We start from the raw sequence: 26,465 nt of genomic DNA, 5'->3' as shown, positions 1-26,465 counted from the left end.
AACAGCACTGTTCACCATCATCATCATCGACCTGGCAAAGAAAACACTTACCACACTTTTAGAAGAAACCATCACACACACCAACCACCATCAATTACGTTACCAACGAAAACATCATGAAGCTAGTGGCCCTGTATCTCACCACCGACTTGACTTTTAACAACATATCTACAAACAAACCAACGGCACACCCATGGGATCTCCGCTATCAGGATTCATAGCAGAAGCGGTAATGCAAAGACTGGAACAAACACCCCTACAAACAATCAAACCAAACATTTGGGTCCGCTTCGTAGATGACACCTTTGTCATCACAAAACGAAACAAGATAGTAAAGACATTTAACATCATCAACAACAACCTCACAGGCATAAAGTTCACGAAGGAGGAAGAAACCGACAACAAACTCCCAATCCTGAACGTCACAGTAGAAAGAAAAGACAACGGCGAACTACAAACCTGCGTATACAGAAAACCGACAAACACTGACCAAATACTAAACTACACCAGCAACCATCCCAACACACACAAACAAAGCTATATCAGAACAGTATTCCAATGAGCCACCACACACTGCAGCACAGACGAACTTCGGAAAACAGAGAAGAACCACCTATACAACGTATTCGAGAAGAACAGATACTCAAAAAATACAGTGCGCAGATTCCTCAAGAACAAACCACAACAAGCAGACCAAACACAGCCAGAAATCCTAACTACCTTACCACACATCAAAGAAGTTTCAGAAATGACAGCCAGACTCCTAAGACCCCACGGAATCCCAGTACCACACAAACCCACCAACACTCTCAAACTAACCAACTTAAAAGACCCAGTACAACCCATAGACAAAACCAACGTCATCTACAAAATTCCATGCAAGGACTTCCACAACACTACGTAAGACAACAGTAAGAAAGTTAGCCACCAGGATATACGAACACGAGCGAGCCACAAAAAGGCACGACCTTCTCTCCCTCGTACACGGATTAGAAATACCACCATTTCGACTGGGACAACACATTTATCCTGGGATAGGCTAAGAAAAGACACGCCAGAGAATTCCTAGAGGCCTGGCATTCCAACCACAAAGCTATAAACAAACACATAGATCTAGATACCATCTATCAACCCCGCAGTAAACGAACAGGAAATGACATCACCACAAACCCCAGGAGAAAGATAATAAATAGAAAGCAGGAGACAACAGCTTTGCTTCACTTGAAGGTTGCCACTGATGATGTTACCTAGCCAGGTAACGAAATGTCTGGATATCAAAGCTATAGCTCAGCGAGCAAACCGACACCCTACATTTTAAATGATTTTTCATGTTTATGTTGCATGAATCTGCGGTTACTGATCCACAGTTTAGTTTTACTCCCGAAAGGTAACATCCTGATTTCTCTAGTTGTTCATAGTTCAATGGAGAGGTCCAGGAAGGTGAGGGAAGTTGCCAATGTGATACATCCAGTGTGTGCATAACGAGAGGGAGCTTGCTTCCCACATCTTGTGTTTATTTGTGCCTTATGTCCAGCATTCATCAATGGCGAGAGCAAGGGGCGAGGCCGAGACCAATGTGTAAGTCTCTCCGTGCCCATGCACGGCACCCACATCGGAAATTCTCCACTGTGCATTTACAGCCAGATCTAAGTGCCCCTACACCCACGTCCTGCCGCTTTGAAATATCTCCATTATTTTGTGCTGTCGCTGTGCTCTTCTCACCAGGATGAATGACTTCTACTCAACCTCCTCCAGATTTCATCTGACAAAACATTCATTAAGAATCCCTTTGCATAAACATACACTTCGCAGCTCTCGTTATTTGATTTTCCTGGATGTCTTTCATACGAAAAAAATGTTCACAGCAACTTGACTTGAAAACGAAAAACGAGCTCCTTTTCATTATCCCAATGCAACCAACATTTCAATGCAGTTTAGTCAACAGGCCCAAACTTTTCTTTGAGATTTTGTAATATAAACTGACCATTGGCGTTCCAGTTTCAATACGGCAGCTGTGATCATCAGAAAACAACACCATTGAAAGCCGTTGCTGACATCGACGAAAGTGGGAATCGAACCCACGCGCGCAGAGCGCAATGGATTAGCAGTCCATCGCATTAACCTCTCGGCCTCCTCGTCACAGCTGCTCCAGCAGCTATGAATAATTGAATTTCGTAAATCATGCAGAACAGCAGACATTTCTCCCTGGTGTTGCTGAAATGAGAAATAAAACAGTACGGTTCCAAGACTATGGTCTGACCCCTGGGTTGAGGGGCAAGTGCACTCCCACTGGCACACTATGCACATAATGATCTGAACAAAAATGAGGAAATGACTATGTAGCAAGGTCTGTTAAATTCTGTGAAGATTTGAAGTCAACGGAATGAAGAACCCGAGACAGCAGGAGGTTTTCGTTCAATAAAGAGTTGGATAGAACTCTTAAGGATAGTGGAATCAAGGGTTATGGGGATAAGACAAGAACAGGATACAGATTGAGAATGTTCAGCCATGATCATAATGAATGGTGGTGCTGGCTCGAAGGGCAGAATGGCCTACTCCTGCACCTGCTGTCTATTGTCTATTACATTGCCTGTGAGGAATTGTTTTACAGACTGGAGGAGAGTGCATAGTGCTCAATGTCATTATTCGGAACACCTAACTTCCGCTCAGATGTTTTTGACACGCACTTGTGTACAGAACAGACAATTTCAAAATCCAAAATAAGGCTAAACTGACAATTGAACTCAACAATGCAAAAACCTTGATCTGTATCAGTTTCCTGGGCCGTGCGACACCAAGTCACTGTGTGATCACAGCAACACAGTGAGCAAGTGTCAGAAGGAAAAGGAGTGCAGTGTCGGAGCGCATCCTGGGAGCAGCAGTTGACGCACGGGGAAGTGCATTTCACACAACAGGAACACTTCCCAAACAGCGGACTGCGGTGGAAGAATTCAGAGGGGGTTAACACGATGAAATTTGATGCCAGAGACACAATGGAGATCTGTCATTGAGTCTGTTCAAGATGAAGATTTTAAGATTTCTACAGATGCAAAACAAAATAAAAAGCTCATGGGTTAGTGAAGGCAAAAGATGAAATTGAATACTTCATCAATCTATCCATCTTTACAATGAGTACCTCACCACTTTCCTCACTCGGGGACAGAACCACTGGTGAAGATGAGCATATAACCCCCGTTACTCGCCATGGAATCAGAGAAACTCGGTTTCCCAAACGTTAAGGTAAAACCAGGAATGTGGAGGTAAGCTTTAATGTGTTGCTGCTATGCTGAATGTGACCAGTGCACGGTATCTCTGTTCCAGTATAGTGGGCTGTGCTGTGCCGAAGTTTTAATTTTGAGCCTCACATGGAGCAGATTCAATTTGTCGTCGGGTTGAGGGGTACGGACAGAAGGTGATATTGAGCAAAGCCAAGTTTATGGGAAAATACCCGTGTTTGTGGATTGAGAAACGAGCTTTCCTGGATAATGACTTCTTGATCAACGAACATACTGCAAGTATCTAAAACGTGAAGAGACATGTGTGGAGAGAGTGCCGAAGGTGATTTTTCAGCAGATGGATAACGTTTCCCATGTGCACTGCGTTAAATTCCGGGAAAATAGATGTTGAACTGGTTTCATGTTCCACAGTTGTTGCAACCTGACAAAGGTTATTGCAATAATAAAAAAAGAAATCACATAGGACCGTTTGAATATTGTATTGAATTAAATTTTGGTCTGAGCATATTTTATCGTAAACAGCGTGCTGCAGAGAAGTACAGAGGATTAACAAAACAAAAGGATAGAGTCTTCTTGGTGGATTTCTTGGGTGGAGTTAAGAATGTACAAAATATACATAACATAATGTGAATGTGATCAAAACTTTAAAGTAGGTGTTGCGTCCCCAAGTGGATATAACTTCTGTCTGCAGTTATTTTACGACATCAGCTCCATTTACCGAGTTTCACCTTGAATAATACGCCACACCTTACCAATCCATGAACTTGTTATCCTCAGTCTTAATCAGTTGTACGTGTTCATGAAATGTCTTTGTGTCTGAAGTCAACAAATTCGAAATTGTTACGCAACCACACTGACTTTCACTCAATGGTAAATTCTCTCCTTGTACGTTTGTTCGTGTATCTTTTAAAAAAATCTGAAGACAGCTTCTACGTTTTATTTCTGGAAAATCGTTCACGATTTAAGTAACTCTATTGAGTGGATGGAACTCTCATCCAAACTTTTCTTAATCATTTACTAATGGTTTTCAAGCTCTAAAGAATGTTATTGATACACTCGAAAGAGGGACTTTCCCGATTTACTCATTCAAACCTCGTGTTATGTTAAAATCTCATTTGTTTACATCAAACTTGCGTGTTTCTGCTCCAGAATTTCCAAATCTCGTGAATAAACTCCTTCATTCTTTCTATCATCCCGTTTGTATCCTTTCTGATATTTTTATGTCTCAGTAAACAACATCACTGGCTTTCTAATATCTTGCTATCCAGGAAACAGCGTCTGTACCCTTTCTTACTTCTTCACATGTTTTTGGTGGAGAATGAGGACAAGGATTACACACAATGTTCCCACTGAGTGTGACCAAAAAATTTTACAGTTACACGATGATCTCTTTGCTTTTTAAATATGACGCCTCTATTTATAATCTCCAATAAGGTAAATTACTATCTGTCCAGTTCATGAACATCGTCTCCATGGAGACGAAAATTTTCTCTCTCTTCTTTTATTTTTCCACGGAATGTCTGAAAGGTTTGTAAGGCCAACATCTCTAAATCCCTCTGTCCTGAGTCATTTTCAGCTATTTCGAAAGGCGACTGAAGTTCAAATACTTAATAGTGTGTCTCCCGTCATTCCAGTGCAGACTGGTTCTGGACAGTAAATGCCATCACCAAAGGCCACCGTGGATCTGAAATCAACAGTTTTCACATAGTAATGGTCGTATCTATTGTGTATTGTATGTCCGTGTTCTTGTTCAATTTGTTCATCATTTCATGGGTCCCTGTATTGAATTCTACTGAATGATTAATTTGTGAATGGAGACATTGCCTTCACCACTCATTCGAAACTCCATGGAACATTGAAAGATTTTACTCATACGCTTACAGAGGACAGTCCTGCCATTATTGGGATGAATCAGTGAACATTCCCCACATATCCTCGAAGGCAAGGATTTCCTTCTCCATTTTGTCAGATCTTGACACGACTGAATCCCATGTGTGCGTTCATTAAAACCAAAACAATCGCAGCAAGTCTTTAAAAATAAGATTTTGCTATCTGCTTGCATTGGTTGAACCAAAAATTACATTCCATATTATGGTATGTTTTGTGCATGAAAGCACTTTCTGAATCTTGAGCAATTATATTTCAGTTTTGTCAAAAAATTATCATTCGCTGTTCTCTCTTTCCCTTTCAGTTTCCCGTTTAATATCCTGTATTTTATCAATTTATCTTAAGTTTTCAATAATTTCAATCAATCTCGCTCCTGATTACCAATCCGAGAGAATGCCACAATTTTGTCAATTTATATGCAGTGCAGCTGTAGGGCGCGGTGACCAAGTGGAAAGGCTTTGGTCACGTGAACCAAATAAAAGGAGCCGCCTGGTGGAATCTGGCCGTTGCATCACAGTCATATTTAAAACATTTAACGTAATCTTTAGCCAAATCATATTGGCAGAAAATAAGAAAACAAAAATGAAATAATTGCTGATGTTGAAAATCAAACAAAAACAGACGTTGCTGGAATATTTCAGGACGTCTGGCAGCATCTGTGGACAGACGGACCCAATGGATGTGAAACGTTAACTGTGATTCCTCTGCACAGATGCTGCCAGCACACCTGTGATTTTACAGCAATTTCTATTTTTGTTTCAGATTGGCAGATTTTGTCGCTGTCCATGAGAACAGTGCTCTTTAGAATCAAACAGACAGCATGGACCTGGTAGTGTGAAATGAGACAGTAATAATGAATGAGTGGAGAGTGTTGTACTGGAAAATGCACAGCGGGTCAGGCAACATCTGAGGAGCAGGAGAATGGACGATTTAGGTATAAGCCATTCATCAGAAATTAGGCTTGTGAGTCGGGCAGAGGAACAAAGCTGAAGCCAGGTGCCAACTCACAGACACCTCCTCCTGCAGACCACGATCACAAACTCTCCTCCCCTCACCAAACCATCATCTCCCAGGTCATCCACAATCTCATCACCTCTGGGCATCTCCCATCCACAACCTTCAACCTCATTGTCCATGAACCGCACACTCCCAGATTCTACCTCCTTCCTAAGATTCACAAACCTGTCTGCCCCAGTCGACCTAATGTCTCATCCTGAGCCTGTCCCACCGAATAATCTCTTCCCACCTCTGCACAATCCTCTCTCCCCAGTTCAGGAAATGCTCACGTACATTCGTGACACCCCTATGCACTTCACCTTCTCCAAAAATTTCGTTTCACTGGCCCCCAACGCGTCATCTTCACCATGAACATCCAGTCCCTGTACAAATCTATCTGCCATGACAGAAGTCTGCAAGCCTTCCATTTCTTAATCTCACACCATCCCAACCAGTACCTTTCCAACGACATCCTCATCCACTGGCTGAACTGGTCCCCACAATCAACAACTTCTCTTTCCAATCCTCCCACTTCCTCCATCGAAACTGATAGCCATGGGCACCCAGATAGGACCTCGCTATGCCGGCCTGTTTGTCAGATACGCCGAACTGTCCATCTTTCACAATTACACATGCACCATTCTCCACCTGTTCCACCGCTACATTGATGAATGTGTGGGCCCACTTCGTGTTCCAACGAGGAGGTTGAATAGCTCACCAACTTTACCAACACCTTCCACTCCGAACTCAAATTTATCTGGATCATCTTGGCAACTTCCCTCACCTTCCTGGACCTCTCCATCACCGACTCTGGCGACTGACTAATTACAGACATATACTACAAGCCCACCGACTCCCATACATATCTGGACTACATCTCCTCCAACCCTATCCAGTGTAAGAACGCCATTCATTATTCCCAATTCCTCCACCTCCAGCGCATCTGTTCCCAGGATGACCAATTACACCTCAGAAAGAGCCAGTTGGTCTCCTTCTTCCACGATCACAAATTGCCTTCCCACGTGGTTGAAAGCCCCCTCCAGTTCATCACCTCCATTTCACACACCACCACCCTTGAAGCCACGCCTCTAAACGCAACAAGGACAGAACCACCTGGTGCTCACCTTACATCCCATCAAACTCCACATAAACGCATCATATTCTGCCACTGATGCCACCAATAAACAGACACCACCACCAGAGATATATCTCGCAACCCAGCCCTGTTAACATTCCGTAAAGACCATTCCCTCCATGACCTCCTCCTCATGTCCACACATCCCCCCACCAGCCCACAACCCTCTCCTGGCACCTTTCACTGCCACCAAAGGAAGGATGAAACTAGCACCCACACCACTCCCCTCATCTCAGCCAAGGTCCGAATGGATCATTCCACATTCATTAGAAATTCACCTGTACAGCTACCAATGTCATCTACTGAATCTGTTGCGCCCAGTGTAGTTTCCTCTACATCAGGGAGACAGGAAACCTTCTTGCAGATGATTTCAGAGAACATCTCTGACACACCCGCACCCACCAACTTCACCATCCCTTGGCTGTACACTTCAACTCCACCTCCTAACCCATCAAAGACATGCAAGTCCTGGACCTCCTCCACTGCCAAACCGTTACCACAACGCCTGGAGGAGGAATACTACACATTCCGGCTTTGGACCCTAACACCACACAGGATAAATGTGAATTTGAACAGTTAATTCATTTTGCATCCTTCAAGCCCAAGCCTTCAACTCAGCACAGTTCTCTCGAACCATTCCATCACTGACATTTCTGACCTATTTTCTTTTCCCTCCTATTCATCCATCTATTGCTTTCCAGCTATTTCCCCTCAACCCCACACCATTTCCACTTATCTCTCAGCGCGACTCACAATCCTTATTCCAGATGAAGGGCTTAACCCTGAAACCTGAATTCTCCTGCTCCTCGGATGCTACCTGAGCTGCTGTGCTTTTCCAGCATCACACCACCAACTTGATCTCTAGCATCTGCAGTCCTAACTTTATCCTTGGAATTATCAATGATCTTACAGTGAATATATCCCTCGATTGCAGTGATCACAGTGTGACTAAGTTTTCCATTTATTTTGGGTGAGGGCAGGCTGGATCTGAGACGAGCGATTAACATCTAAACAATGGGAATAGTATCAGATAGCGAGGTTAGTGCGGGCTGAAGTGAAGTGGAAAATTCTGTCAGAAGATGGGTCAGTACAACTGCCCGACATCACCCAGATTGTAAAAGACTCGCAGAAGGAGAAAATCAACTTCGGTGCAGGCACAATGACAGGTAAAGTGGAAAGGAGACAATAGAACACACTGAGGTGCAGTGGAAGTATACATGTGAAAGGATTCGATATATAAGCTACACCTTTACATATGGACTGCCCTCACATTGGAAAAAGGAATTTCCTGCAGTATAACGGCGATATTTGCCTGTGACAACACAATGTTGAGAGACACTGACATAGTTTCCTCTGTAGCAGCGTGGCCCCGTGAAAGCATGATCATCCCATCAACCAGAATTCAATACTTCAAAGCTCTCCTCTGTGCTGTACAACTTATTTGCTGCTCCAGTAGTCAGATCTCAATCGCTTCACTTATGCTTCCTGCTTCACGGAAACACTTGAAACGTGAACAAATCCACTTTCCACTTTCACCAATCTTTTCAAATTCCGAGTTGGCACAGGTACGAGTGACCGATTGGCCTTCTCGAGCGCTCTCACTCTGGTATGATCTGAATGATAACGTGCACTGTGTCTAATCTGCAGAATGTCCCCACGCGGAACGGTGCTGTTTATCCCATCCCTGGGGACTGAGCTGTCTCTGTTGGCAGACCCTTCAGCCATTTCCCTCCACTTGCAGGCATTATGACGGGATGTCAGTGCGGATATGCTATGAAGCTTCCTCTTACGGGCACAGCCAGGTGCAAGAGCGCCCCTGGAACTTAGCAACTTTGAGAGCGAACTTCCTCCAAATATCATCTATTTGAGAGAGACATAGAGAGAGGGAAATGTGCTGAGCTGGTGGGAAAGAGAGAAATGGACTGTGGACTTTCTTCCCTCAGTTAAATTCAAATAAGTGCATTTTTGTGCTGCGCATTAGATGTTCAGAATCAATCTTTGCAGAACAATCATGCAGAAAGGCATTTGTTTCAGAGGCGTCGGTTTCGTTGCTTCAATCGGGCTTCAGTTAACATCTGAGTGCCAACTGTCCCAGATGAAGCGACTCCGAATGAAACCCTCACTCACTGAGAACCATCCCCACAGCCAGGAGCTGCGGGGCAGCAGGCAGTCCAAAGCGGAAGGGAGGATTAAAAACGAGCCATTATTTCTCCCTCGGCCGCTCTGTCACAGAGACAGGGAGAGGGACGGCAGAGACGTGTGACGTCATTCACGTGCCGACAGAAGCCGTTCAGCCCATCGAGTCCACGGCAAATCTCTATCGCTTGCTTCTTTCTGAGGTTATTCATCATCAGTGCTGCTTGTTCTAATAAGAGGGAACTGTATCTGTCTGGAAATGCTGTCTCCAACATACTGAACCACATTTCATTCACGGCTGTTCATTTCACCGGAGGACCCTGCTGTGTGACACAGCGTGGGGTAGAACTGCAAAACGTCAGGGGCACGGTCCACACCGCAACTGATTTCTCTCACCTTCGCCAGTGTATTCCCAGCTCAGCCAAGTGACTTTGCGAATCAGGTCAAAACAGACCGCCAGAGAACAGCAAAAAAATCTTCCATAACTTCAAACGTGGGTTTCCTCAAATGTATAAATATGGCGGGTGTATCTATTTCAGATACCATTGAGTGTAAGGACGCAGAAGGTTCATCAATATGTAATACGAAGAACGGAGCACTGTTATAGCAAAATACTGGCGGTGGCAGTACACACACTGAAAGCTGGAATTGTCACCGAGCAGAGGATGCTTTTCATTCATTAATTTCTGGATTATGCGCCCACCACGATCCCTCTGGGCCGCTCTGTTATCGCTGACCACAGCAGTTTCCCGCAGTCTTCAGGTTTTTGTAGCATGTACCTTCGTGGATGACATCAAAAGATCTTCACAGTTATTGTGTGATACACTGTGGCACAGATGTGTCCCAGCTGTGTCCATATAACCACTGTGCAACCATCCCAATTCTGCTGTTTTAATTGCAATTTCAATCAGAATCACAAAATGTGTCACACTGCAGACTGAGGCCATGAAGCCCACCTTCGCTCTGCTGGCTCCACGCAATGAGGAAATGACTGTGTTTTGATTGATTAATTGTCACATGGACCTAGGTACAGTGGAAAGCGTTGTTTACGATGGTAAAGTCGGATCATAGTCATCAAGGACATGCAGATCACAGCGTGAGGAAAGCAAAATTTGGCCAGACTTAAGAATTCAGGATACTCCGTATCGGACATGCGCTCAGAAAAATCCACATTGGCAAGATCAGCATTATTTCAAGTTAGACAATCCATTTCTCAGAGCAGCAATGGCCGAGAAGAAGCGTTCTTGAACTTGCTTGTGTATGATTTCAAGCTTTGGAATCTTTATCTGAAACCGATCCCATCGAAATCATATCTTCACAGTGAAAAATGAAGTAGTGTGCAAAATTCCAAGGCCCATCCGCAATGTGAACCCGAGAGCTCTCGCACGTCTGTCACCTGTCTGAAGCAATGTCACACCCGAGACAAACGAGCCAGAACGGCGCCAGACGTGGTAACCAGAAATCAGGTGAGTTTTTGGTTAACTAAGGCTATTTCTGCTGTTTCGGAGTGAAAGAAGCACAGATTTTTAATAACAGCTCCTTTCCATTCTGACTCGCTTCTCCCAGGAGGCTGTGCGAGCTGCTTTCCCGGAACAGGGCGATCTTCATTGAGAACTGGACGAACTCATCCTCCATCGTCATGCAGTATTAGTGTCGAGCAGCTTGAACGCGGTCTTTAGCTCCCTATCAAACACGGGTTTGTGGAGCAGGGTAGGGGTCTGGCGGGGGTGGGAAGTATGGAAATTCTGGAAAGGTATAGAAAAGGGAGATCGTGCATGCACAAGAAATCATCTTCTTTTTGGAACCATTGTCGAAATAATGCCACCTGTGACAGATAGAAAATGCAGAACTGCGAGGAAAGAGCGAATCTCTCCCCATTATTCGGGAACAGTGTCTGTGCTTCTCGAAGTCACAGGGAGGCTTCTGCTGTCTGAATCAGCATGGGATGTTACTGCAGCGAGTCCCGTCGCTCACGCACCTGCTGTGTATACATTTTTCCACGTTGCCTCCAGTTCACATCAAAGATTTCACAGCTCACATCATCCTAGAGTGACAGGGAAGAGAAGGAAGTGATTCAGACCATCATCTTAACACAACCTGGGGATAAATTGGATGTGGGAGAGCGGACAGTCTCGACTGGTTCCAGCATTTACAATCTTGGTCCGTGTGGCAACAACAGCAGGAGCCAGGAACTGTTTACCTTTCTTCTTAAAACAGGCAATTACATTTTGAAGAGCATAGATATCTCTTCCTGGTGTTCATGAAATGATCAAGAGCAGAATACGGTTCCCTGAGTATGGTCTGACTTCTGGGTTATGGGCCCAGGGCACTCCCACTGTGATATTCTGTTCACAAGATCTGACCACATGAAAAGAAAGGACACCGTGACAAGGTCGATTGAATCGGATTCTGTGAAAAACTGAAGCCGATGGAATGAATAGCACCATGAGAGCGAGAATATAGCATTATATGTGAGGAAGTTTTTTTCCAGACTCAAGGAGAGTGCACAGTGCTGTTTCCAGGGGTCAATATCTGGATAAGTAGACAGAATTAGCATCGGCTATTATTGTACTGCATCTTTTGTACAATGTTGCAAAAGCACGGCCCTTTTGTATCGAGGGGATAACTTCAAAATCCTCAATGATGCAAGACACAGAAATGAGGTGAACAACAAAGCAACTGCAGAAACTCGTGTTACGTCATGGGGTAAACGCCCCGGCTCAACCTTTGCTCAAATTCGCTCTCTGTCAAATTCCTGAGCCTGAGCTTCGAACAATGAATGGTCTATGTTAATAAACACTGCTCGAATCTCACAACTTCAGAATTTAATACGCCCCTAGACGTATGTCTGACAACAGTAATTGCTCCCTCACTGTGTTACTTCAGCACACGTAGAGAAGAAATAAACATAAGAACAACAGTCACGAATGTGACGGAGATTTGACCCGATGCACACCTCTTCCCACACTACCACTTTCACACCTCTTCCCAACTTACCTCTTGCAAAAATGCCATCCCATATTCCCAATTCCTCCGCCTTCGCCGGATCTACTCCCAGAAGGACCAGTTCCACCACAAAACACACCAGATGGCCTCCTTCTTTCGAGACCGCAATTTCCCTTCCCACGTGGTTAAAGATGCCATCCAACGCATCTCGTCTACATCCCGCACGTCCGCCTTCAGACCCCACCCCTCCAACCGTAACAAGGACAGAACGCCCCTGGTACTCACTTTCCACCCTACCACCTTTCGCATAATCCAAATCATCCACCGACATTTCCACCACCTCAAAACAGACCCCACCACCAGGTATATATTTCCCTCCCCACCCCTTTCTGCCTTCCACAAAGACCGTTCCCTTCGTGACTACCTGGTCAGGTCCACGCCCCCTACAACCCACCCTCCAATCCTGGCATCTTTCCCCTGCCATGGCAGGAACTGGAAAACCTGCTCCCACACCTCCTCCCTTACCTCTATCCAAGGCCCGAAAAGAGCCTTCCACATCCATCAAAGTTTTACTTGCACATCCACTAATTATCATTTATTTTATCCGTTGCTCCCAATGTGGTCTCCTCTACATTGGGGAGACTGGGCGCGTCCTAGCAGAGCGCTGTAGGGAACATCTCCGAGACACCCACACCAATCAACTTCACCGCCCCGTGGCCCAACATTTCAACTCCCCCTCCCACTCTGCCTAGGACATGGAGGTCTTGGGTCTCCTTCACCGCTGTTTCCTCACCACCAGACGCCTGGAGGAAGAACGCCTCATCTTCCGCCTCGGAAGACTTCAAACGCAGGGCATCAATGTGGACTTCAACAGTTTCCTCATTTCCCCTTCCCCACCTCACACTAGTTCTAAACTTCCAGCTCAGCACTGTCCCCATGACTTGTCCAGACTTGTCCTACCTGCCTATCTCCCGTTCCACCTATTCACTACACCCTCTCCTCCTCGACCTATCACCTTAATCCCCTCCCCCACTCACCCATTGTACTCTATGCTACTTTCTCCCCACCCTCACCCTCCTCTAGCCTATCTCTCCACGCTTCAGGTTCACTGCCTTTAGTCCTGATGAAGGGTTTTTGCCCGAAACGTCGATTTCGAAGTTACTCGGATGCTGCCTGAACTGCTGTGCTCTTACAGCACCACTAATCCAGAATGTGATTCCCAGCATCTGCAGTCATTGTTTTAACAACCTTGCAGTTCTTTCCCACGCTGTGTCACACAGCAGGGTCCTCCGGTGAAATGAATAGCCGTGAATGACATGTGGTTCAGTATGTTGGAGACAGCATTTCGAGACAGATACAGTTCCTTATTATTAGAACAAGCAGCACTGATGATGGATAACCTCAGAGAGAAGCAAGCGATAGAGGTTTACCGTGGACTCGATGGGCTGAACGGCTTCTGTCAGCACGTGAATGACGTCACACGTCTCTGCCGTCCCTCTGTCTGTCTCTGTGACCGAGTGGCTGAGGGAGAAATAATGGCTCGTTTTTAATCCTTCCTTCCGCTTTGGACTGCCTGCAGCCCCGAAGCTCCTGGCTGTGGGGTTGGTTCTCAGTGAGTGAGGGTTTCATTCGGAGTCGCTTCATCTGGGACAGTTGGGACTCAGATGTTAACTGATGCCCGAGTGCAGCAAAGAAACCGACGTCTCTGAAACAAATGCCTTTCTGCATGATTGTTCTGCAAAGATTGATTCTGAACATCAAATGGGCAGCAAAAAAATGCACTTATTTGAATTTTACTGAGGGAAGAGAGTCACAACCCATTTCTGTCTTTTCCACCAGCTCAGCACCTTTCCTTCCCTCTCAAATAAATGATTTTTGGAGGAAGTTCGCTCTCAAAGTTGCTAAGTTCCAGGGGCGCTCTTGCACCTGGCTGTGCCCGTAAGAGGAAGCTTCAGAGCATATCCGCACTGACATCCAGTCATAATGCCTGCAAGTGGAGGGAAATGGCTGAATACTCTGCCAACAGAGACAGCTCAGTCCCCAGGGATGGGATAAACAGCACCGTCCCACGTGGGGACATTCTGCAGATTAGACACAGTGCACGTTATCATTCAAATTATACCAGAGTGAGAGCGCTCGAGAAGGCCAATCGGTCACTCGTACCTGTGCCAACTCGGAATTTGAAAAGATTGGTGAAAGTGGAAAGTGGATTTGTTCACGTTTCAAGTGTTTCCGTGAAGCAGGAAGCATAAGTGAAGCGATTGAGATCTGACTACTGGAGCAGCAAATAAGTTGTACAGCACAGAGGAGAGCTTTGAAGTATTGAATTCTGGTTGATGGGATGATCATGCTTTCACGAGGCCACGCTGCTACAGAGGAAACTATGTCAGTGTCTCTCAACATTGTGTTGTCACAGGCAAATATCGCCGTTATACTGCAGGAAATTCCTTTTTCCAATGTGAGGGCAGTCCATATGTAAAGGTGTAGCTTATATATCGAATCCTTTCACATGTATAATTCCACTGCACCTCAGTGTGTTCTATTGTCTCCTTTCCACTTTACCTGTCATTGTGCCTGCACCGAAGTTGATTTTCTCCTTCTGCGAGTCTTTTACAATCTGGGTGATGTCGGGCAGTTGTACTGACCCATCTTCTGACAGAATTTTCCACTTCACTTCAGCCCGCACTAACCTCGCTATCTGATACTATTCCCATTGTTTAGATGTTAATCGCTCGTCTCAGATCCAGCCTGCCCTCACCCAAAATAAATGGAAAACTCAGTCACACTGTGATCACTGCAATCGAGGGATATATTCACTCTAAGGTCATTGATAATTCCAAGGATAAAGTTAGGACTGCAGATGCTGGAGATCAAGTTGGTGGTGTGATGCTGGAAAAGCACAGCAGCTCAGGTAGCATCCGAGGAGCAGGAGAATTCAGGTTTCAGGCTTAAGCCCTTCATCTGGAATAAGGATTGTGAGTCGGGGCTGAGAGATAAATGGAAATGGTGTGGGGTTGAGGGGAAATAGCTGGAAAGCAAAAGAATAGGAGGGAGAAGAAAATCGGTCAGTAATGGCAGTGATGGAATCGGTCGAGAGGGCGATGCCGAGTTGAAGGCTTGGGCTTGGGGGAGGGGAAATGACGTAACTGTTCAAATTCACATTTATCCTGTGTGATCTAAGGGTCCCAAGCCGAATGTGTGGCGTCCCTCCTCCAGGCGTTGGGTGGTAACGGTTGGCAGTGGAGGAGGTCCAGGACCTGTATGTCTTTGATGGGGTAGGAGGGGGAGTTGTCGTGTTCAGCCACGGGACGGTGAAGGTGGTGGGTGCGGGTGTCCCAGAGATGTTCTCTGAAATGATCTGCAAGAAGAATTCCTGTCTCTCTGATGTAGAGGAGACCGCAATTGGCCCAACGGATTCACTAGATGACATTGCTGGCTGTTCAGGCTAATTTCTAATGGATGTGGATTGATCCATTCGGGCCTTGGCTGAGATGAGGGGAGTGGTGTGGGTGCTAGTTTCATCCTTCCTTTGGTGGCAGTGAAAGGTGCCAGGAGATGGTTGTGGGCTGGTGGGGGATGTGTGGACCTGAAGAGGGGGACATAGAGGGGATGGTCTTCACGGAATGTTGGCAGGCCTGGGCAGCGAAGTATATCTCTGGTGGTGGTGTCTGTTTGGAGGTGGCATCCGTGGCAGAATATGATGCGTTTATGCGGAGTTTGATGGGGTGTAAGGTGAGCACCAGGTGGTTCTGTCCTTGTTGCGTTGAGAGGCGTGGCTTCAAGGGTGGTGTTGTGTGAAATGGAGGTGATGAACTCGAGGGCGCTGTTTACCACGTGGGAAGGCAAGTTGTGATCGTGGAAGAAGAAGACCAACTGCCTCTTTCTGAGGCGTAATTGGTCATCCTGGGAAGAGATGTGCTGGAGGTGGAGGAATTGGCAATAAGGAATGGCGTTCTTACACGAGATAGGGTTGGAGGAGATGTAGTCTAGATACATGCGGGAGTCGGTGGGCTTGTATTATATGTCTGTAATTAGTCAGTAACCAGAGTCAGTGATGGAGCGGTCCAGGAAGGTGAGGGAAGTTGCCAAGATGATCCGGATAAATTTGAGGTTGGAGTGGAAGGTGTTGGTATAGTTGGTGAGCTATTCAACCTCCTCGTTGGATCACTAATTGGCTCCAAACATTCATCACAGTATTGGAGGAAGAGGTGGAGGATGGTGCCTGTGAAACTGCGAAAGATGGACAGTTCCGCGTATCTGACAAACCGTCAGGCATAGCTAGGTCCTATGCGGGTGCCCATGGCTACCAGTTTTGATGGAGGAAGTGGGAGAATTGGAAAGAGAAGTTGTTGATTGTGAGGACCAGTTCAGCCAGGTGGATGAGGATGTCGGTGGAAAGGTACTGGTTGGGATGATTTGAGATTAAGAAATGGAAGGCTTGCAGACTTCTGTCATGGCAGATAGGTTTGTTGTACAGGGACTGGATGTCCATGGTGAAGATGACGCGTTGAGGGCCAGGGAAACAAAATTCTTGGAGGAGGTGAAGTGCATAGGGGTGTCACGAATGTAAGTGAACATTTCCTGAACTGAGGAGAGACGATTGTGTCGAGTTGGAAAGAGATTATTCGGATGGGACAGGCGCAGGATGAGACCATAGGTCGACTGGGGCAGTCAGGTTTGTGAATCTTAGGAACGAGGGAGAATCGTGGAGTGCGCGGTTCACGGACAATGAGGTTGAAGGTTGTGGATGGGAGATGCCCAGAGGTGATGAGATTGTGGATGGTCTGGGAGATGATGGTTTGGTGAGGGGTGGTTAGTTTGTGACCTTGGACTGTAGGAGGAGGTGCCTGCCAGTTTGCACCTGGCTTCAGCTTTGATCCTCTGCCCGACTCACAAGTCTAAGTTCTGATGAATGGCTTATGCCTAAATCGTCCATTCTCCTGCTTCTCGGATGTTGCCTGACCTGCTGTGCTTTTCCAGTACAAAACTCTCCACTCATTCATTATTACTGTCTCATTTCACACTACCAGGTCCATGCTGTCTGTTTGATTCTAATGAGCACTGTTCTCATGGACTGCGACAATATCTGCCAATCTGAAACAAAAACAGAAATTGCTGTAAAATCACAGGTGAGCTGGCAGCATCTGTGCAGATGAATCACAGTTAACGTTTCACATCCATTGGGTCCGTCTCTCCACAGATGCTGCCAGACGTCCTGAAATATTCCAGCAACGTCTGTTTTGTTTGATTTACAACATCAACATTTTTTTCAGTTTTGTTTTCTTATTTTCTGCCAATATGATTTGGCTAAAGATTACGTTAAATGTTTTAAATATGACTGTGATGGAACGGCCAGATTCCACCAGCCGGCTCCTTTTATTTGGTTCACGTGACCAATGCCTTTCCACTTGGTCACCGCGCCCTACAGCTGCACTGCATATAAATTGACAAAATTGTGGCATTCTCTCGGATTGGTAATCAGGAGCGAGATTGATTGAAATTATTGAAAACTTCAGATAAACTGATAAAATACGGGATATAAAACGGGAAACTGAAAGGGAAAGAGAGAACAGCAAATGATAATTTTTTGACAAAACTGAAAGATAATTGCTCAAGATTCAGAAAGTACTTTCATCCACAAACATACCATAATATGAAATGTAATTTTTCGGACAATCAATGCAAGCAGATAGCAATATCTTAGTTTTAAAGTCTTGCTGCAACTGTTTTGGTTTTAATGAACGCACCCATGGGATTCAGTGCTGTAATGGTCCTCTAAAATAGAATAGGAAATCCTTGTCTTCGAGGGTACGTGGGGAATGTTCACTAATTCATTACAGTAATGGCAGGACTGTCATCTGGAAGCGTCTGAGTGAAATCTTTCAATGTTCCATGGAGTTTTGAATGAGTGGTGAAGGGAATGTCTCCATTCACACATTAATCATTCAGTAGAATTCAATACAGGGACACATGAAATGATGAACAAATTGAACAAGAACACGGACATACAATACACAATAGATACGACCATTACTATGTGAAAACTTTTGATTTCAGATCCACGGTGGCCTTTGGTGATGGCATTTACTGTCCAGAGCCAGTCTGCACTGGAATGACGGGAGACTCACGATGAAGTATTTGAACTTCAGTCGCCTTTAGAAATAGCTGAGACTGACTCAGAACACGGGGATATAGAGATGTTGGCCTTACAAACCTTTCAGACATTCCGTGGAAGAATAAAGGAAGTGAGAGAAAATTTTCTTCTCCATGGAGACCATGTTCATGAACTAGATAGATAATAATTTACCTTATTGGAGTTTATAAATAGAGGAGTCATATTTAAAAAGCAAAGAGTACATAATGTAACTGTAAAATCTTTTGGTCACACTCAGTGGGAACATTGTGTGGATTCCTTGTCGTCATTCTCCATCAAAAACAAGTGAAGAAGTTAGAAAGGGCACAGACGCTGTTTCCTGGATAGCAAGTTATTCGAAAACGAGGTGACGTTGTTTACTGAGACATAAAAATATCAGAAAAGACACAATGGTTTCATCGGGGTGATAGAAAGAATGAAGGAGTTTATTCACGAGATTTGGAAATGCTGGAGCAGAAACACGCAAGTTTGATGTAAACAAATGAGACTTTCACATAACCCGAGGTTTGAATGAGTAAATTGGGGAAATTCCCTCTTTCCAGTCAATCAATAACTTTCGTTCGAGCTTGAAAACCATTAGTGAATGATTAAGAAAAGTTTGGATGAGTGTTTCTTCCACTCAATAGAGTTATTTAAATCTTGAACGACTTTCCAGAAATAAAACGTAGAAGCTGACTTCAGAGTGTTTTAAAAGATACACAAGCAAACGTACAAGGAGAGAATTTACCATTGAGTGAAAGTCCGTGTGATTGCGTAACAATTTCGAATTTGTTGACTTCAGACACAAAGATATTTCATGAAAACGTACACCTGAATAAGACTCAGTGTAACAAGTTCATGGATTGGTAAGTTGTGGCGTATTATTCAAGGTGAAACTCTGTAAATGGAGCTGATGTTGTAAAATAACTGCAGACAGAAGTTATATCCTAATGAGTAGGAATTGAATCGTCACTTGGAGAGGCAACACCTACTTTAAAGATTTGACTACATTCACATGATGTTATGTACATTTCGTACATTCTTAACTCCACCCAAGAAATCCACCAAGAAGAATCTGTCCTTTTGTATTGATAACCGTCTGTATTTCTCTGCAGCACGCCATTTAAGATAAAATATGCTCAGAGCAAAATTCAGTTCAATACAATATTCAAACGGTCCTGTGTGATTTCTTTTTTTATTATTGCAATAACCTTTGTGAGTTTGCAACAAACTGTGTAACATGAAACCAGTTCAACATCTATTTTCCCGGAATTTAACGCAGTGCACATGGGAAACGTTATCCATCTGCTGAAAAATCACCTTCGGCTCTCTCTCCACACATGTCTCTTCACGTTTTAGATACTTGCAGTATGTTTGTTGATCAAGGAGTCATTATCCAGGAAAGGTCGTTTCTCAATCCACAAACAGGGGTATTTTCCCATAAACTTGGCTTGGCTCAATATCACATTCTGTCTGTATCCCTCAACCTGACGATAAATTGAAGTTGCTCCATGTGAGGCTCAAAATTAAAACTTCGGCACAGCACACCCCACTATACTGAACAAGAGTCACCACGCAATGGTAACCTTCAGCACAGGAGCAACACATTAATGCTTACCTCCACATTCCTGGTTTTACCTTAACGTTTGGGAAACCGACTTTCTCTGATTCCATGACTATTAACGGGGATTATATGATCATCCTCACCAGTGGTTCTGTCCCCGAGTGAGGAAAGTGGTAAGGTACTCATTGTAAAGATGGATAGATTGATGAAATGTACAATTTCATCTTTTGCCTTCACTAACCAATGAGCTTTTTATTTTGTTTTGCATCTGTAGAAATCTTAAAATCTTCATCTTGAACAGACTCAATGACACGTCTCCATTGTGTCTCTGGCATCAGATTTCAAAGTGTAAACCACCTCTGAATCCTTCCACCGCAGTCCGCTGTTTGGGAAGTGTTCCTGTTGTGGGAAATGCACTTCCCCGTGCGTCAACTGTTGCTCCCAGCATGCGCTCTGACACTGCACTCCTTTTCCTTCTGACACTTGCTCACTGTTTTGCTGTGATCATACAGTGACTTGGTGTCGCACGGCCCAGGAAAATGATACAGATCAAGGTTTTTGCATTGTTGAGTTCAATTGTCAGTTTAGCCTTATTTTGGAATTTGAAATTGTCTGTTCTGTACACAAGTGCATGGCAAAAACATCTGAGCGGAAGTTAGGTGTTCCGAATAATGACATTGAGCACTATGCACTCTCCTCCAATGTGGAAAACAATTCCTCATAGGCAATGTAATAGACAATAGATAGCAGGCGCAGGAGTAGGCCATTCTGCCCTACGAGCCAGCACCACCATTCATTATGATCATGGCTGAACATTCTCAATTTGTATCCTGCCTTATCCCTATAACCCTTGATTCCACTATCCTTAAGAGCTCTATCCAACTCTTTATTGAAAGAACACCTCCTGCTGTCTCGGGTTCTTCATTCCATTGACTTCAAATCTTCACAGAATTCAACAGACCTTGTTACATATTCATTTCCTCATTTATTGTTCAGATCACTGTGTGCATAGTGTGACAGTGGGGGTGCACTTGCCCCTCAACCCAGGGGTCAGACCATAGTCTTGAAACCGTACTGTGTTATTTCTCATTTCACCAACACCAGGGAAAAATATCTGCTGCTCAGCATAATTTACCCAATTCAATTATCCATAAGGTCATAGCCTTTCTGCCATCTGTGACGAGGTGGCCAAGGCGATGGACTGCTAATCCATTGTGTTCTGCACGCGTGGGATCGAATACCACTCTCGTCGCTGTCATCAATGGCATTTCTGTGGTACTGCTTTCCGATGAGTACAACTGTCGTATTGACATTGGAGTTCCAATAGTCAGTTCATATGCATCGACGTTATTACAAAATTTCAAAGCATAGTTTGAGCCTGTTGGTTAAACTGTATTGAAATGTAGGTTGCACTGGGATAATGAAAGAGAGCACGGTTTGCTTTTTCAAGTCAATTTACTGTGAACGTTTTTTCGTATGAAAGACATCCACGAAAATCAAATACCGAGAGCTGCGAAGTGCATGTTTATGCAAAGGGAGTCTTAATGAATGTTTTGTCAGATGAAATCTGAACGAGGTTGAGCAGAAGTAATTCATCCTCGTGAGAACACAGCGAGACAACACAAAATAATGGAGCTATTTCAAAGGGGCACGGCGTGGATGTATGGGCACTGAGAATTGGCTGTAAATGCACAGTGGAGAATTGCCGCTGTGGGTGCCGTGCATGGGGACAGAGAGACTTACACATTGGTGTCGCCCTCGCCCCTTGCTCTCGCCATTGATGAATGCTGGACATAAGGCACAGATAAACACAAGATGTGGGAAGCAAGCTCACTCTCGTTATGCACACAATGGATGCATCACATTGAACTCTGAACAACTGGAGAAACCAGCATGTTACCTGTAGGGAGTGAAATTAAACTGTGGATAAATAATCGCAGATTCATGCAACATAAACCAGAAAAATGATTTAAAATGTAGGGTGTAGGTTTGCTTGCTGAGCTGTAGCTTTGATATCCAGACGTTTCATTACTTGGCTAGGTAACATCATCATCAGTGGCGAAGCTGATGAAGCGAAGCTCCAAATGAAGCGAAGCTGTTGTCTCCTGCTTTCTATTTACATCTTTGTCCTCTAAGGGGTTCCTGGGGTTTGTAGTGATGTCATTTCCTGTTCGTTTTCTGAGGGGTTGATCGATGACATCTCGATCTATGTGTTTGTTTATGGCGTTGTGTTTGGAGTGCCAGGCCTCTAGGAATTCACTGACGTGTGTTTGCTTAGCCTGTCCCAGGATAGATGTGTTGTCCCAGTCGAAATGGTGGTATTTTTAATCCTTGTGTAGGCCTTCAGGACAGTGAAGGTCGTGTCTTTTTTTGGTTACCTGGTGTTCGTATATCCTGGTGTCTACCGTTCTTCCTGTTGTCTTACGTAGTGTTTGTGGCGGTCCTTGCATGAAAATTTGTAGATGACGTTGGTTTTGTCTATGGGTTGTTTTGGGTCTTTTAAGTTTGTTAGTTTTTGTTTGAGAGTGCAGGTGGGTTTTTGTGCAACTAGGATTCCGAGGGGTCTTAGGAGCCTGGCTGTCATGTCTGAAACTTCTTTGAAGGTGGTTAGGGTTTCTGTCTGTGTTTGGTCTGCTTGTCGTGGTTTGTTCTTGAGGAATCTGTGGACTGCATTTTTTGAGTATCTGTTCTTCTCGAATACATTGTAAAGGTGGTTCTCCTCTGTTTTCAGAAGTTCATCTGTGCTGCAGTGTGTGGTGGCTCATTGGAATAGTGTTCTGACGCAGCTTCGTTTGTGTGTGTTGGGTTGGTTGCTGGTGTAGTTAAGTATTTGGCTAGTGTTTGTCGGTTTTCTGTATACGCAGGTTTGTAGTTCTCCGTTTTCCTTTCTTTCTCCTGTGACATTCAGGAATGCGAGTTTGTTGTCGGTTTCTTCCTCCTTGGTGAACTTTATGCGTGTGAGGGTGTTGTTGATGATGTTAAATGTCTTTACTATCTTGTTTCGTTTTGTGATGACAAAGGCGTAGCGGACCCAGATTTTGGTTTGATTGTTGGTAGGGCTGTTTGTTCTAGTCTTTGCATTACCACTTCTGCTATGAATCCTGATAGCGGATATCCCATGGGTGTGCCGTTGGTTTGTTAGTAGACTATATTGTTGAAAGTGAAGTGGGTGGTGAGGCACGGATCCACAAGCTTCATGATGTTTTCGTTGGTAATGTGATTGATGATGGTTGGTGTGTGTGATGGTCTGATCTAAAAGTGTGGTAAGTGTTTCCTTTGCCAGGTCGATGTTGATGAAGGTAAACAGTGCTGTTATGTCGAATGAGAACATTGCTTCCCCTTCCTCTACTTTGGTGTTTTTGATGATTTTTAGGAATTCCTGGGTGGAGTGGATGGAGTGCTGTGACTCTTCTATGAGGCATTTCAGTCTTGCGTGTAGTTCTTTAGCCAGTCTGTAAGTTGGTGTTCCGGGTAATGAGACTATGGGTCTGAGGGGGCTCCTGGTTTAGGGATTTATGGTAGTCCGGTTCGACTTGGCCAACACATTGATCCTGAGACAGTCTAAGCAAAGACATGCCAGAGAATTCCAAGATGCCTGGCACTCCAACCACAATGCCATAAACAAACACATAGATCTAAATGCCATCTATCAACTCCGCAGAAAACAAACCGGAAATGACATCACCACAAACCCCAGGAACCCCATCCAGGAGAAAGATATATAGAAAGCACGAGACAACAGCTTCGCTTCACTTGGAGGTCGCCACTGATGATGTTACCTAGCTAGGTAATGAAACTTCTGGATATCAAACCGACAGCTCAGCGAGCAAACCGACATCCTAAACCTCAACCTGAGCTACAAACCTTCACAAACCTTGCGATTTAAAGTGTCTTTATACACATATCATTAATCGACTTTTCGTTATAATACCCGTCTGGTTGAAAGAAGAAGACACCACATTTCAAGATGGATGACAACGTTACCAATTTTGTTTTGAAACTGAGATCTATTTGATCATTTTACACAGTGAACAAGTTCATTTTAAATAATGCAAACCACATTCTCTCACCTGGAATAAAAGTGTGATTTAAATATAAACATTGTCCTTGCTAAGTCGCAGTTACTCAACATGAAAAATAGGATGTAATTTTTATTAAGCATAGATCAATTAGCACCATTATCTAACTTTGGATTGACTGCAGTATGCACATGCTAAATAAGGTATAAGAAAGAATGACTTTTGGAAATAATGATTCGGTGGTGACTAAAAATAATATTAGGTTCTCATGATGCGGATATTCCACCAATGGCTCCAGTGGTGGAAATGTTCAGTGGGCAGTATTTCTATGATGGTATAGAAGTATGTGAGCTGCCAGGGATGGGAGCTCCCACTTCATCTGGAGCAGCGTCTTTTGACGTGGACCAGGGAGAATTGTGACATCAGTCTGGGAATTCCAACAACACCTGGAGCAGCTTCTGTTGACATGGAGCAGCAGGGAGCATTGGCACATCCGAATGCAAGATCTAACCATATTTGGAGCGGCTTCAGTTGGCATGGAGCAGGGAGCTTTGCGAGATCCATTTGGGAGCTCCGCTCTCACCTGCAGCAGCTTTTAATGACATGTTGCATCAGGGAGCATTGGGACATCAGAGTGATCGATCCAACCTCAACTGGACCACTTCCATTGACATGGAGGAGGGAACATTGGGACATCAGACTGGGAGCTCCAACCTGACAAGGATCAGCATTTAATGACATGTAGCATCTGGGAGCATTGGGACATCAGAGTGGTAGGTCTAACCTGGACTGCACCACTTCTACTGACATGGAGAAGGGAGCATTGGCACATCAGACTGGGAGCTCCAACTTCAAGTAGAGCCGCTTCTATTGACATGGAGCAGCAAGGAGCATTGGAACGTCAGGTTGGGAGCTCCAACATCACCTGGAACAACTTGTATTTACATGGAAGAGGAGGGAGTATTGGGACCTTAGGCTGGGGAAAAGGATATTCAACTATTTTAATCTAAAGTAAAATATGTTTCAACACCTCCGATGTTAATTTATTTTTGAAGAATCTTTCCCGGGAAAATAATTAATTCTTTAGATAGTAAAGACAAGTCCTGTAAATATTCAACTCAGGAAAACGCATTGGTACAGAGAGAAATGGGAGTGAGGTTTCATGTCTTGGTCTTTTCTTTTCTGGCCGACTCGGCACTGGATTACATCACCGGAAGGAAGTTTTCACTCATTTCCTGCAAATACGGACAGGTCACTAACGTAATCTAGAACTGAAAATTAATGGGAATATGCAATGTTATGAATTGGCTGGAGTTTACCTCAAGTTATGGTGAAAATGCAGCAAAGTCAGTTGCAATTTCCAAGATCAGCAGTGACCTCATAGATTGGCTGATCACATTGTGAATGGTCGTTTTTTTCAGGACAATTTGAAGTGAATCAATGATGGTGATTATCTTTGTTCTTTGTTCACCTTGTGACTGTTACTGTTATTGCTCATGTCCTTGTGAACACCACAGCTCTGCAGCGGGTAAAATCTCAGCTGTGCATCTGGCCATTGGTGCAACCATTTGTATAGCTGGCTACGGATCAGGTGGGTTGTAAGTTCGAGTTTTACTTTGCGCAAGCGCATTGTGGAGATTCATCACACAACCAACCTACTCATTTTTGTAATGCTGAGGTGGGTAATATTTGAAATTTTCATCTCCACGAACGAAAATTCTTTCACTGTCTTCGACCAGTTAAACATTGCCACGAGCTATCAGAGTAAAAATTACACAGCACCAGATTGTATTGAACAGACGTATTTGGAAGCACCAGTGTTCCATGCACTGCTTCTTCATCAGGTGTTTGTCACCTGTTGGAATCTGACATGGCTTTGTGTGATTATTAAATGTATCCACCCCAGTCCAACACCAACACATCCAAGTCATGGGTACCGTCGACACACCGAACGGTCGGTTAAAGTCCAGATGATCTTCCAAAAGATCGCGCATGTTGACACACACACCAAGTTTCTGCAGAAAAACACCCACCTGATGAAGGAGCGACTCTCCGAAAGTTAGTGTTTCCAAATAAACCTGCTGGACTCTGCCCTGATATTATGTAATTTTTAACTTTGTCTACTCAACTCAAACACTGGCACTTCCATATTATAGACAGCATCAGTCATGTCCCAGCGCTGTCAGAGAAGGCAATCCTGGAATAGCCCAATACATTGCATATGGGTATGTTTCGTTTTCAGAAACCAACGCACTCAATCGCTTCAGCTCCTTTGGATGAAAAGACAGAAAAGAAATACCTAAGAGTCAGTTTTGACAATATTTTGAAACTGTTTGGGAAGTGGAATCAGAGGAGAATTAAGGATTAACTGACCGACTGTGCAGAGAATGGGAAGGCACTTTTCCCTTCTTTG

The 26,465-nt window shown here is 44.4% G+C and overlaps 1 non-coding gene across 1 annotated transcript; it reads right to left on the bottom strand.

Moving 5' to 3' along the window:
- Window positions 1-2,057: 2,057 nt before the first annotated feature.
- trnas-gcu (transfer RNA serine (anticodon GCU)) lies at window positions 2,058-2,139 on the bottom strand. The gene has a single exon. It is a non-coding gene; the product is annotated as a tRNA-Ser (tRNA).
- Between the last annotated feature and the right edge of the window lie 24,326 nt (window positions 2,140-26,465).

Source organism: Chiloscyllium punctatum, chromosome 4, assembly GCF_047496795.1.
Source record: "Chiloscyllium punctatum isolate Juve2018m chromosome 4, sChiPun1.3, whole genome shotgun sequence".
Classification (NCBI taxonomy): Eukaryota; Metazoa; Chordata; class Chondrichthyes; order Orectolobiformes; family Hemiscylliidae; genus Chiloscyllium; species Chiloscyllium punctatum.
The sequence above is the reverse complement of the archived record's forward strand: the minus strand, read 5'-3'. Positions and strand labels throughout refer to the sequence as shown.